The sequence below is a fragment of the Scyliorhinus torazame genome, chromosome 16, assembly GCF_047496885.1.
Source record: "Scyliorhinus torazame isolate Kashiwa2021f chromosome 16, sScyTor2.1, whole genome shotgun sequence".
NCBI classification, from domain to species: Eukaryota; Metazoa; Chordata; class Chondrichthyes; order Carcharhiniformes; family Scyliorhinidae; genus Scyliorhinus; species Scyliorhinus torazame.
The window spans coordinates 193,919,035-193,928,900 of NC_092722.1; the positions used below are offsets into that span (position 1 = coordinate 193,919,035).

General features: G+C 48.0%; 1 protein-coding gene across 3 annotated transcripts in view; it reads right to left on the reverse strand.

Annotated features, from left to right (window-relative positions):
- The window catches only part of fbxw4 (F-box and WD repeat domain containing 4), a 161,350-nt gene that overhangs the window by 150,458 nt on the left and 1,026 nt on the right, over positions 1–9,866 (reverse strand). The gene's annotated exons all lie outside the window — the stretch shown is intronic.

Below are 9,866 nucleotides of genomic sequence, written 5' to 3' on the forward strand. Positions count from 1 at the left end.
AATGAATTGGGTACTCTAAATTTACTTTTAAAAAGACAGAATCAGATACAGTGCATACTTGAAAAGGGGAAAAAAAACTGTAGAGCTGTAGGGAAAAAGGAGGGTAGTGAGTTAATTAACTAGCTCAATCCAAGAGCCGAATGGCTTCCTCTTGTTGATTTGTTATGTTGTAGGTATAACATAAGCGGCTTCCTTGTGGTGCACTTGACAAAGGAAGGTTCAGACGTGGAGATAACTTCAACACGTTTATTAAACTATTTACACTTGTATTACTCGGGTTCGACACTACTGCTAATCCTACTATAGCTACCCAGACTGACTAACCAGCTGCTGCAATCCACGTGGTGGGTCTAATATTGAATCAACCCTGTGACCGTACTCATTGACTGTCTCCACTGGAAAGAGGCAGATCATGTGTGTGGTGTCCTTTATATATGGGTTGGTGTAATGCCCCCCTGTGGTCGTGTCACCTCCTTGTGTATCGTGAATGTCTGTTGGTCCTGTCCTATTTAATTGATCTATTGGTTGAGCGTGTGTGTGTGATGTTTCTGGTGCTCCCTCTAGTGTCTAACTGGCCTACATGCATTTACATTGATGCACATCACCACATCCCCCTTTTTTTTATATGTTACATATTTTCTGCACACTTTGAGAAAATTGAACAAAGAACAGGTAGATAAGGTAAGGGATATACAAGTCATGGGAACAGTGATTAAACAATAAGTCCAAATCATTCGTGTGAGTCCAAAAACCATCAATCATCATAGTCAAATGTCTCTCTTGGTAATGAACGCCATCAAAGTCCCTGTGCCACAGGAACCAAGAAGTGGTCAAATCACTTTGCTGTCCGATTCGGAGTCCTTTTCTTTTTTCGATGTTTGTGATGGTGCTGTCGGATGGCATCTTGTGGCTGATAAGGTGTTGATGTTGAAGAGGTACCATCAATAGTATCATTCGAGGTCATGGATGTGCCATATGTAGAAGTTGGATAAGACTGTACATACTGGCTCTGGCCACGTGCTGTGCTGGAAGGTTGATCCTGCTGAGAACCGTTGAAGCTTGTCGAATTGGAAACAGAATTGCTGCTGGCATAAATACCTGGTGATGTTGTGAAACTAGAACCTTGAATCTGATAGGAATATGCCGTCAGGCCAGGCTGGGGTGCAGCAAATCCTGGGCTGTAACTAAGGCATCCAGTCTGTAGTGCAGATTGCACTTGCGGTAGTCCTCCTTCGGTCTTGATTCCATTAGTGGGCAATCCGTAGTGCTGACCTGTTTGAGAATATGCTGCATAGGCTGCTGGCTGCTGCATGCCTGAATACTGGGTTTGTCCAGCATGAGCTGTCATTGGCTGCACTGTTGGTGTGGAAACAATGTGTGGATATAGCTGTGGTGAATATTGGTGTATTCCTCTTGGACTGTAGCCGCTGCTTGTTATTACTGACCCAGTGTAAATTGTTAAGTGATCCATTTCCTGTCATTGTGGCATCTGCTGTCACCCTGAGCGTGCCATCACTGAGGTTGTGGAACTCCCTGTCTGGAGTAAAGTCTGGCTTACGTGAATCAGAGTCGGCGTTTGGTTGCTCCCCATCTAGAGTCTGGTCTGTTTCAACTGAGTCAGTGTTGGTTTGTAGATGCTTCCCGTCCGGAGTCTTAGCAGGTTCACTGGAGTCAGCTGAGATGTCTTGAAGCTGCACGTCTGGAGTCGGAACATGCAGGAATGCATTGACTTGTGGAGAGGTTCGAGCGAATGAGGGTGGAAGAATCGTGGTGTCACCGGAGTCACCAGTGGTCTCACAGTGATCGTCGAGTACCTCTGTACACAGTAGCTGAGGTCTGTCACTTTGCACATCTTGCATGGGAAGTGGGATGCTGTCGTCACTCATCTCACATACAGTGGGTAGATCCTCAGTAGCTGCTTGTTGTTCACTTGCGTTGGGTAAATTGTCAAGAGTCTTCATCTGCTGGTGCAAACAATGTGGGTGGACTATCATTGTCTTGCTGTTGTCCTTCATTTGGGCTTGGACTGTCATCGTCGCTTTGTTCTTCACTGTAGCTTGATAGACCGGCATGGTCGTCCTGCTGTGCACTGAAGCGTGGTAGGCTGTCACAGCCTTCTTGCTGTTTACTTGAGCATGGCAGACTTGCATCGTCTGCTGCTAGTTGGTCAGAGGAGGTTGCTAGACCCTCATGGTCTTGTTCCTGCACGGACTGCGCGTCAGAGTCTTGCATTGCTTCTATCGTGGAGGCTGTCCACGAGCTCGCTGCGGAGGCTTGTGACACTGGAGTCACGTGTTGTGTGTGCGCAAGGACTGGGGTGTGGAATCTTGCGTGTCTTCTTTCGTAGAGTCGGGAACCCGGAGCGGTGCGTGGGCCACGCTCTGTGTGGCAGCAGGCCGCTCTCTGTGGGCTTGTACCACTCTCTGTCTCTTGGTTTCAGGCCGCAGCGTCATCCTGCACTCACGAGTCGGGATGTCATATCTGCTGGGCTGAAGATCCTCAAATCCAAAGAACAAATCCGCGTCTGCGTCGGATTCAATACGGAGGTCGCCAATGTGCAACACGTCTAGTTGCGGTTCGGATTTGGTACTGGGGTAGCCTCCCAAAGTGAAAGGTTTGTCCGAGTCGTAGTCTTCTAGGACCATATCATCACTGATTGCACGGAGCTGGCATTGGGCTCGCGAAGTCCAGAGAAAATGTAAAGGTTGGTATCGAAGTATTCAAGGTCGGAGTCATCGGTTTGGGCGTAGGTAACTGCTTGTTGCAGGGTTCTTCGGAGGTTAATTTCATTCCCTGGTTCAATTTGAGGCATTGTCATTCCAGGTGAAGGAAGGTTGTTTTACAGCTGTAAAAGATTTTCTCTTTGATTTGGGACGTTTCCCCTTTAAATGGACGTGGTCCGGGGCCTCTGACGTCATTACGCATGACATAGCGCGTAGGAAGCGATTGCGCATACGCAGATCGCTGTTCCTTTACTGATGGCCGTTTTCGTGATTGAGCATGCGCGGCGTCTTGCGTATGCGCAAACGGACTTTCCCGTTCTGCGCGCTTCTCGCGCAAGTGCAGTCCCTTTAGAAAGATGGCCGCCGATCAAAATTGTTCTCTGCTCCAGGATTTTGGCCTCGAGGTGAGTACTGGCACTTCTCTTACCTTTTCTTGCTGGTTGGAGTGTGTTTTCCTCACAGTATTTGCCGAATTTGTCCAGGACTGCCTGGAAGTCGCTCCCGTTTTGCCCCTTGGAGAACTTGAATTTTTAAAAGATCTGCTCTGGCACCGGCGATGGCGAGGAGAAGCTCTGTTTTTTCAGGATCGGCCACTTCTTCTAGTTCGGCTGCCACCAGGAAGATTTCAAACTTTTGCCGGAATGCCCGCCAGTTTTCGCGGAGATCGCTGTGGCACTGGAGCTGCTGCGGAACCCGGATCTCAAACATCTTGCTTGGGTATTGCTGGTTGTCACTGTACGCTGAGGTATGGCTATATGGATTGAAACAGTTCACTGCTGGTACCATGATTTGTTATGTTGTAGGTGTAACATAAGCGGCTTCGTTGTGGTGCACTTGACAAAGGAAGGTTCAGACGTGGAGATAACTTCAACATGTTTATTAAACTATTTACACTTGTATTACTCGGATTCGACACTACTGCTAATCCTACTATAGCTACCCAGACTGACTAACCAGTTGCTGCAATCCACGTGGTGGGTGTAATATTGAATCAACCCTGTGTCTCTACTCACTGACTGTCTCCACTGGAAAGAGGCAGATCATGTGTGTGGTGTCCTTTATATATGGGTTGGTGTAATGCCCCCTCCCCTGTGGTTGTGTCACCTCCTTGTGTATCGTGAATGTCTATTGGTCCTGTCCTATCCAATTGATCTATTGGTTGAGCGTGTGTGTGTGATGTTTCTGGTGCTCCCTCTAGTGTCTAGCTAGCCTACATGCGTTTACATTGATGCACATCACCACACTCCTGTGCTGTAAACATTCTAGGAGTGTTGAAGCACAATCTATTAATTAACTCCGCATAGGCCTGAGATTGAAACCAGGGTCTTCTCACAGTGTACGACTCAGCACTGAAGCGTACGTTAGAATAGCCCCAGTTATCAGGATAACTGAGATCTCACCCAGAATCAAACCGAGTTCACATATAAGATCCAATACAATGCAAGAGGGCTGCATTACCCAGGCCAAATCTTCTCAAGGACCAACACAACAGAAACGTCAAACATGTGTCAATACAGTCCTATTGCTGCATGGTGTGACAGGCACTTCAGCTAGATGCTCCTGGACCTGATGGAATGCATCCCAGAGTGCTAAAAGAGATGGCTAGGGAAATTGCAAATGCACTAGTGATAATTTACCAAAATTCACTAGACTCTGGGGTGGTCCCAGCGGATTGGAAATTAGCAAACGTGCCACCACTATTTAAAAAAGGAGGTAGGCAGAAAGCAGGTAATTATAGGCCAGTGAGCTTAACTTCGGTAGTAGGGAAGATGCTGGAATCTATCATCAAGGAAGAAATAGCGAGGCATCTGGATGGAAATTGTCCCATTGGGCAGACGCAGCATGGGTTCATAAAGGGCAGGTTATGCCTAACTAATTTAGTGGAATTTTTTGAGGTCATTAACAGTGCGGTAGATAACGGGGAGCCAATGGATGTGGTATATCTGGATTTCCAGAAAGCCTTTGACAAGGTGCCACACAAAAGGTTGCTGCATAAGATAAAGATGCATGGCATTAAGGGGAAAGTAGTAGCATGGATAGAGGATTGGTTAATTAATAGAAAGCAAAGAGTGGGGATTAATGGGTGTTTCTCTGGTTGGCAATCAGTAGCTAGTGGTGTCCCTCAGGGATCAATGTTGGGCCCACAACTGTTCACAATTTACATAGATGATTTGGAGTTGGGGACCAAGGGCAATGTGTCCAAGTTTGCAGACGACACTAAGATAAGTGGTAAATCACCCAAGGACGTGAGTATGCCCTGCTGACACTCCAAAGGGAAGCGATCAGGAAAATAAAAAACATCTAATCTGCCTGTTCCCTAGCCCAGTGACCAAAGGCCTGCCCCAGCGGAGAGTAGCAAAATCAGCACCAACTAGAAATCCAATCTGTGGACCCCCGTACTCCACACAGCTCAGTTCAGTTCAATTGGCAACTCAGGTATTGGACAGGGCAAGGTACAAACCTCCATAACAATAAAATAGACCAGTAACACTGACCGTCAAAGCTCATAGCCAAAGAGTGGGCACTAAACTGAGGTACCAGCAGCTGGCACCTGTATCAAGTCACTGTTTTTATTAGAGGCAACCATCGGCTATTTTCTGAATGCAATACTGCATCAAGTTCTAGTTACTGGAACACTGGAACATGTCATTCAGCACCCTCCCTTCTTCCCAACATTGCCACCAAACCACAGGGAACATATAGCACCATTAAACCCAGATTTATTACTTCTTTACTGGATAAACTTCACCAGGTTAATATTTAACATGAGGTATGAACAGAATATGTTATGACAAAGAAGTGCAGGTTAGGTGGATTGGCCCTTAGTGTCCAAAATGTGCTAAATTGCCCCTTTGTGTCCAAAAGGTTAGGTGGGGTTAATGGGTTACGGGGATAGTGTGGAGACGTGGGCTTGTGTGGGGTGCTCTTTCCAAGGGGCGGTGCAGACTCGATGGGCCGAATGGCCTCCTTCTGCACTGTAAATCCTATGATTCTATGATTCAATGACAGCTCATGGAGTATAACTGATGTCCCATACTACTCCTGAGCTTTACCACCTATCTGAGATTAGTCAGAGGCCCAAGCACTGCTTATCTAACTCTCAAGGCCTTATGCAAATCAGTGTTACATTTTTTACATTTGTTACATCAATTACTTGCCAGTTTGTTTGAATTTTGTAGTGCTGCAGGTCTGGAGTTATCGTCCTCATTGGTCAATAAATCCTAAATCTGAACATAACCTAGAGCTAATCAAGATCAATCTGAGGTATAAGTAAATTAATGGGAACATGGATTTAAACTTCTATATATGGCCCTCCAAAACAACATGGTACAAAACTATGCAGTCCACGAAGAGCAAAAGGTTGGATATCCCAACACTGGCTAGCTAAAAATCAGACACATCAGGAGCTTTAACCTAATACTTCATGTCCCATCTCAGAACAGCAAGTCTCTCTGTGCTGCGCTCCCATCTTTAATCATGAGCTGGGTAACAAACTGGAGATCTCACTCGTTTCTTTAACGAAAGGAAGAATATGCACTCTTGTAGCATCTCGTCAGGTCTCTGAAAAATTATACACTCCGTGTAAAATGAATCATTCTGAAGTACAGTCACCTTTTAAACACCCATTTTGAGCACAGCAAGATCCCACAAACAGCAAAGAAATGAATGGCCCAATTAATTTGCTTTTCTTTGTGGCCAGTCCACACCAAGCTCGTCTTCAAATAATGTCAAGGATTTTTTTTACATGAACCTAATCTAAAACATGGGACCTTGGTTTATCACCTCGCCAAAAAATGGCTTTGCTGACGATGTCCCATTCCTCCGGTGCTGCAACAAATGTCAGCCCAGATTATCTGCTCTTGTCGCAGAGCTCAACCCGCAACCAGAGAACTCAGAGGCAAGGGTGCTGGTAAATGAATCACACTGACACACAAGACTGGGAAGAAACTGAGAGAAAATAAATCAATCAGATTTCTGATATCTGGGGCGAAATTCTCCCGAAACGGCGCGATGTCCGCCGACTGGCGCCCAAAACGGTGCCAATCAGACGGGCATCGCGCCGCCCCAAAGGTGCGGAATGCTCCGCATCGTTGGGGGCCGAGCCCCTGAGGGGCTAGGACGACGCCGGAGGAATTTCCGCCCCGCCAGCTGGCAGAAACGGCCTTCGTTGCCCCGCCAGCTGGCGCGGAAATGACATCTCGGGGCAGCGCATGCACGAGAGCGTCAGCGGCCGCTGACAGTTTCCCACGCATGCGCAGTGGAGGGAGTCTCTTCTGCCTCCGCCATGGTGGAGACCGTGGCGGAGGCGGAAGGGAAAGAGTGCCCCCACGGCACAGGCCCGCCCGCGGATCAGTGGGCCCCGATCGCGGGCCAGATCGCCCCGCGCGCCCCCCAGGACCCCGGAGCCCGCCCACGCCGCCTTGTCCCGCCGTTCAAAAGGTGGTTTAATCCACGCTGGCGGGACAGGCAATTTATCGGCGGGACTTCGGCCCATTCGGGCCGGAGAATCGAGCGGGGGGGCCCGCCAACCGGCGCGGCCCGATTCCCGCCCCCGCCGAATATCCGGTGCCGGAGATTTCGGCAACCGGCGGGGGCGGGATTCACGGCAGCCCCCGGCGATTCTCCAACCCGGTGGGGGGGTCGGAGAATGACGCCCCAGGTTTGAATTTTAGAAACTGGACTATCGACACTGGGGTAACGTTAAAAGTTAGAATTACATGCAAAACGAGCAAGATTTATTTCAAACTGACGTTAAACCATGTCGGTCAGATTAGTTCTTAAATTGGGTTGGGTTTTGCTGCAGAAGTATCAGCATGTTAACGATGCATGCACTATCAATGCATAAATTGGTGGCAAGTTCAGGTGGTGAAGATATGTCATGAATTGCAGATCTCCAAATCACGCTGGTCGATTTACACTGTTCCACTGTTTGATTCATACAAATGGCATTTTGTCTTTAGACTTCCCATTATTTTTTAGATGTGGATATGCCGGTGTTGGACTGCAGTGGGCACAGTAAGAAGTCTTACAACACCAGGTTAAAGTCCAACAGGTTTGTTTGGAATCACTAGCTTTTGGAGCGTAGCTCCTTCATCAGGAGAGTTATTATTTTTAAGAATTTGCTGCATTTATACAAGAACATCTCAGTAAGTTTGCCACAGACGTGGGCGGTACGGTGGTGCAGTGGTTAGCACTGCTGTCTCATGGCGGCAAGGATCCGGGTTCGATCCCAGCTCCGGTTCACTGTCCGTCTGGAGTTTGCACATTCTCCTAGTGTCTGCATGGGTCTCACCCCCACAACCCAAAGATGTGCAGGGTAGGTGGATTGGCCACGTTAAATTGCCCCTTAATTGGAATTTTAAAAAAAGTTTGCCACAAAAAGTTAAGTCTCCCCCAAAAGACTGCAAGCACCTTTTAAACCACATGGTGACCGTCAATGCAATCTCTCTGACTCAGAAAGGAACAATGTGGAGTCTTATTTGACTTGTACTTCCAGCAAGTAAGGGTGCAGAGAAAAACGTCAAGCCAGTTGGGTATAGGTTGTGGTGTCCAGTCTCGCAACATCTAGGCAAAGGAGCCAGTCAGTGAGTCTCACCTCAAATAGGGTAAGTGGCACAGAAAGGTCAAAATAAAACAAATGTACCTTCCAGAGAGGTCAAATTTAATTATTCAAAACATTTTAAAGTAAATAATATCGGGCGAGATCTTCCAGCGCGATCTTCTGGTCCCACCAAATGCACACTCCTGCCACTGGTTTACCAGCGGCGTGGGGTGGATTCAATGGGAAATCCCATTGACAGCGGGGGACCAGAAAATCCCTCGGCCGTCCAATGGAGTGCCGCCAAATAACATGCCGCAAGGCAGGCTCCAGAATCTCACCCATAATTCTTTTAAAAAGGCAGAGTTGTTTTAAGACTGACCAGGAAATTGTTTCCTTCGCGAGTTTCTCTTCTATTTCCCCTTATGCCCCCTCCAAGCTCATCTTGTCCACGGCCCACCTGCTGCCTCTCAACCCTATTCCCACTAAACTGCTGATCTTCCAACTTGTCTTCTTGCCTCTCCTGTTGGCTGTCAATGTGGATTTCCCACACTCTACACTGGCTCCCTGTCAGGCAACATGTCGACCTTAAAATTCTCTAATGCCTTTTCCCTCCTTATCTTTGTAATCTCCTCCAACCCACAACCCTCCAAGACATCTGCACTCCTCTAATTCTGGCCGCTCACGCATTACCAATTTTAAAAGCTCCACTTTTAGCACTGCTGCTTCACAACGCCAGGGACCTAGGTTCAATTCTGGCTTTGGGTGACCATAAGACATAGGAGCAGAATAATAATAATAATCGCTTATTGTCACAAGTAGGCTTCAATGAAGTTACTGTGAAAAGCCCCTAGTCGCCACTCGGCCCATCGAGTCTGACTGTTTGCACATTCTTCCCATGTTTGCGAGGGCTTCCTCCGGGTGCTCCGGTTTCCTTCCACCATTGAAAGATGTGCAGGTTAAGTCGAATGGCCATGCTAAGTTGTCTCTTAGCAGCCAACGGTGCAGGTTAGGTGGGGTGATGGGGCTACAGGGATAGGGCAGGGGAGGGGGCTCAGCTAGAGTGCTCTTTTTCGGTCGGTGTAGACTCGATGGGCTGACTGGCCTCCATCTGCACCGTAGGGATTGTATAGATTTGGGGGCTGTGCCTCGTGTTGCCTTGATCTGGCCCCAAGCTCTGCAGTCCTCTCCCTCCCTCCCTCCACTGGTTTAGCACAGGGCTAAAGAGCTGGCTTTGAAAGCAGACCCAGGCAGGCCAGCAGCACGGTTCAATTCTCGTTCCAGCCTCCCCGAACAGGCGCCGGGATGTGGCGACTAGGGGGCTTTTCACAGTAACTTCATTTGAAGCCTACTTGTGACAATAAGCCATTTTCATTTCATTTCACCTCTCTCCCCTCCAAGTCAATCCTCAGAACCTACCTCTTCCATCAAGCTTCCTAATGGCGCCTGATGAGGCTTGGTGTCAAATCTTATTTCATAAATGCTCCTGTTGCGGCTTTGGGACGTTTCATTTAAGTTAAAGGCGCTACATAAATAAGTTGTTGTTGTCGAACGTACTCGGCCGGCGAACCGCGATCGTCAGTTCGCCACCGCCCGCCCCCATT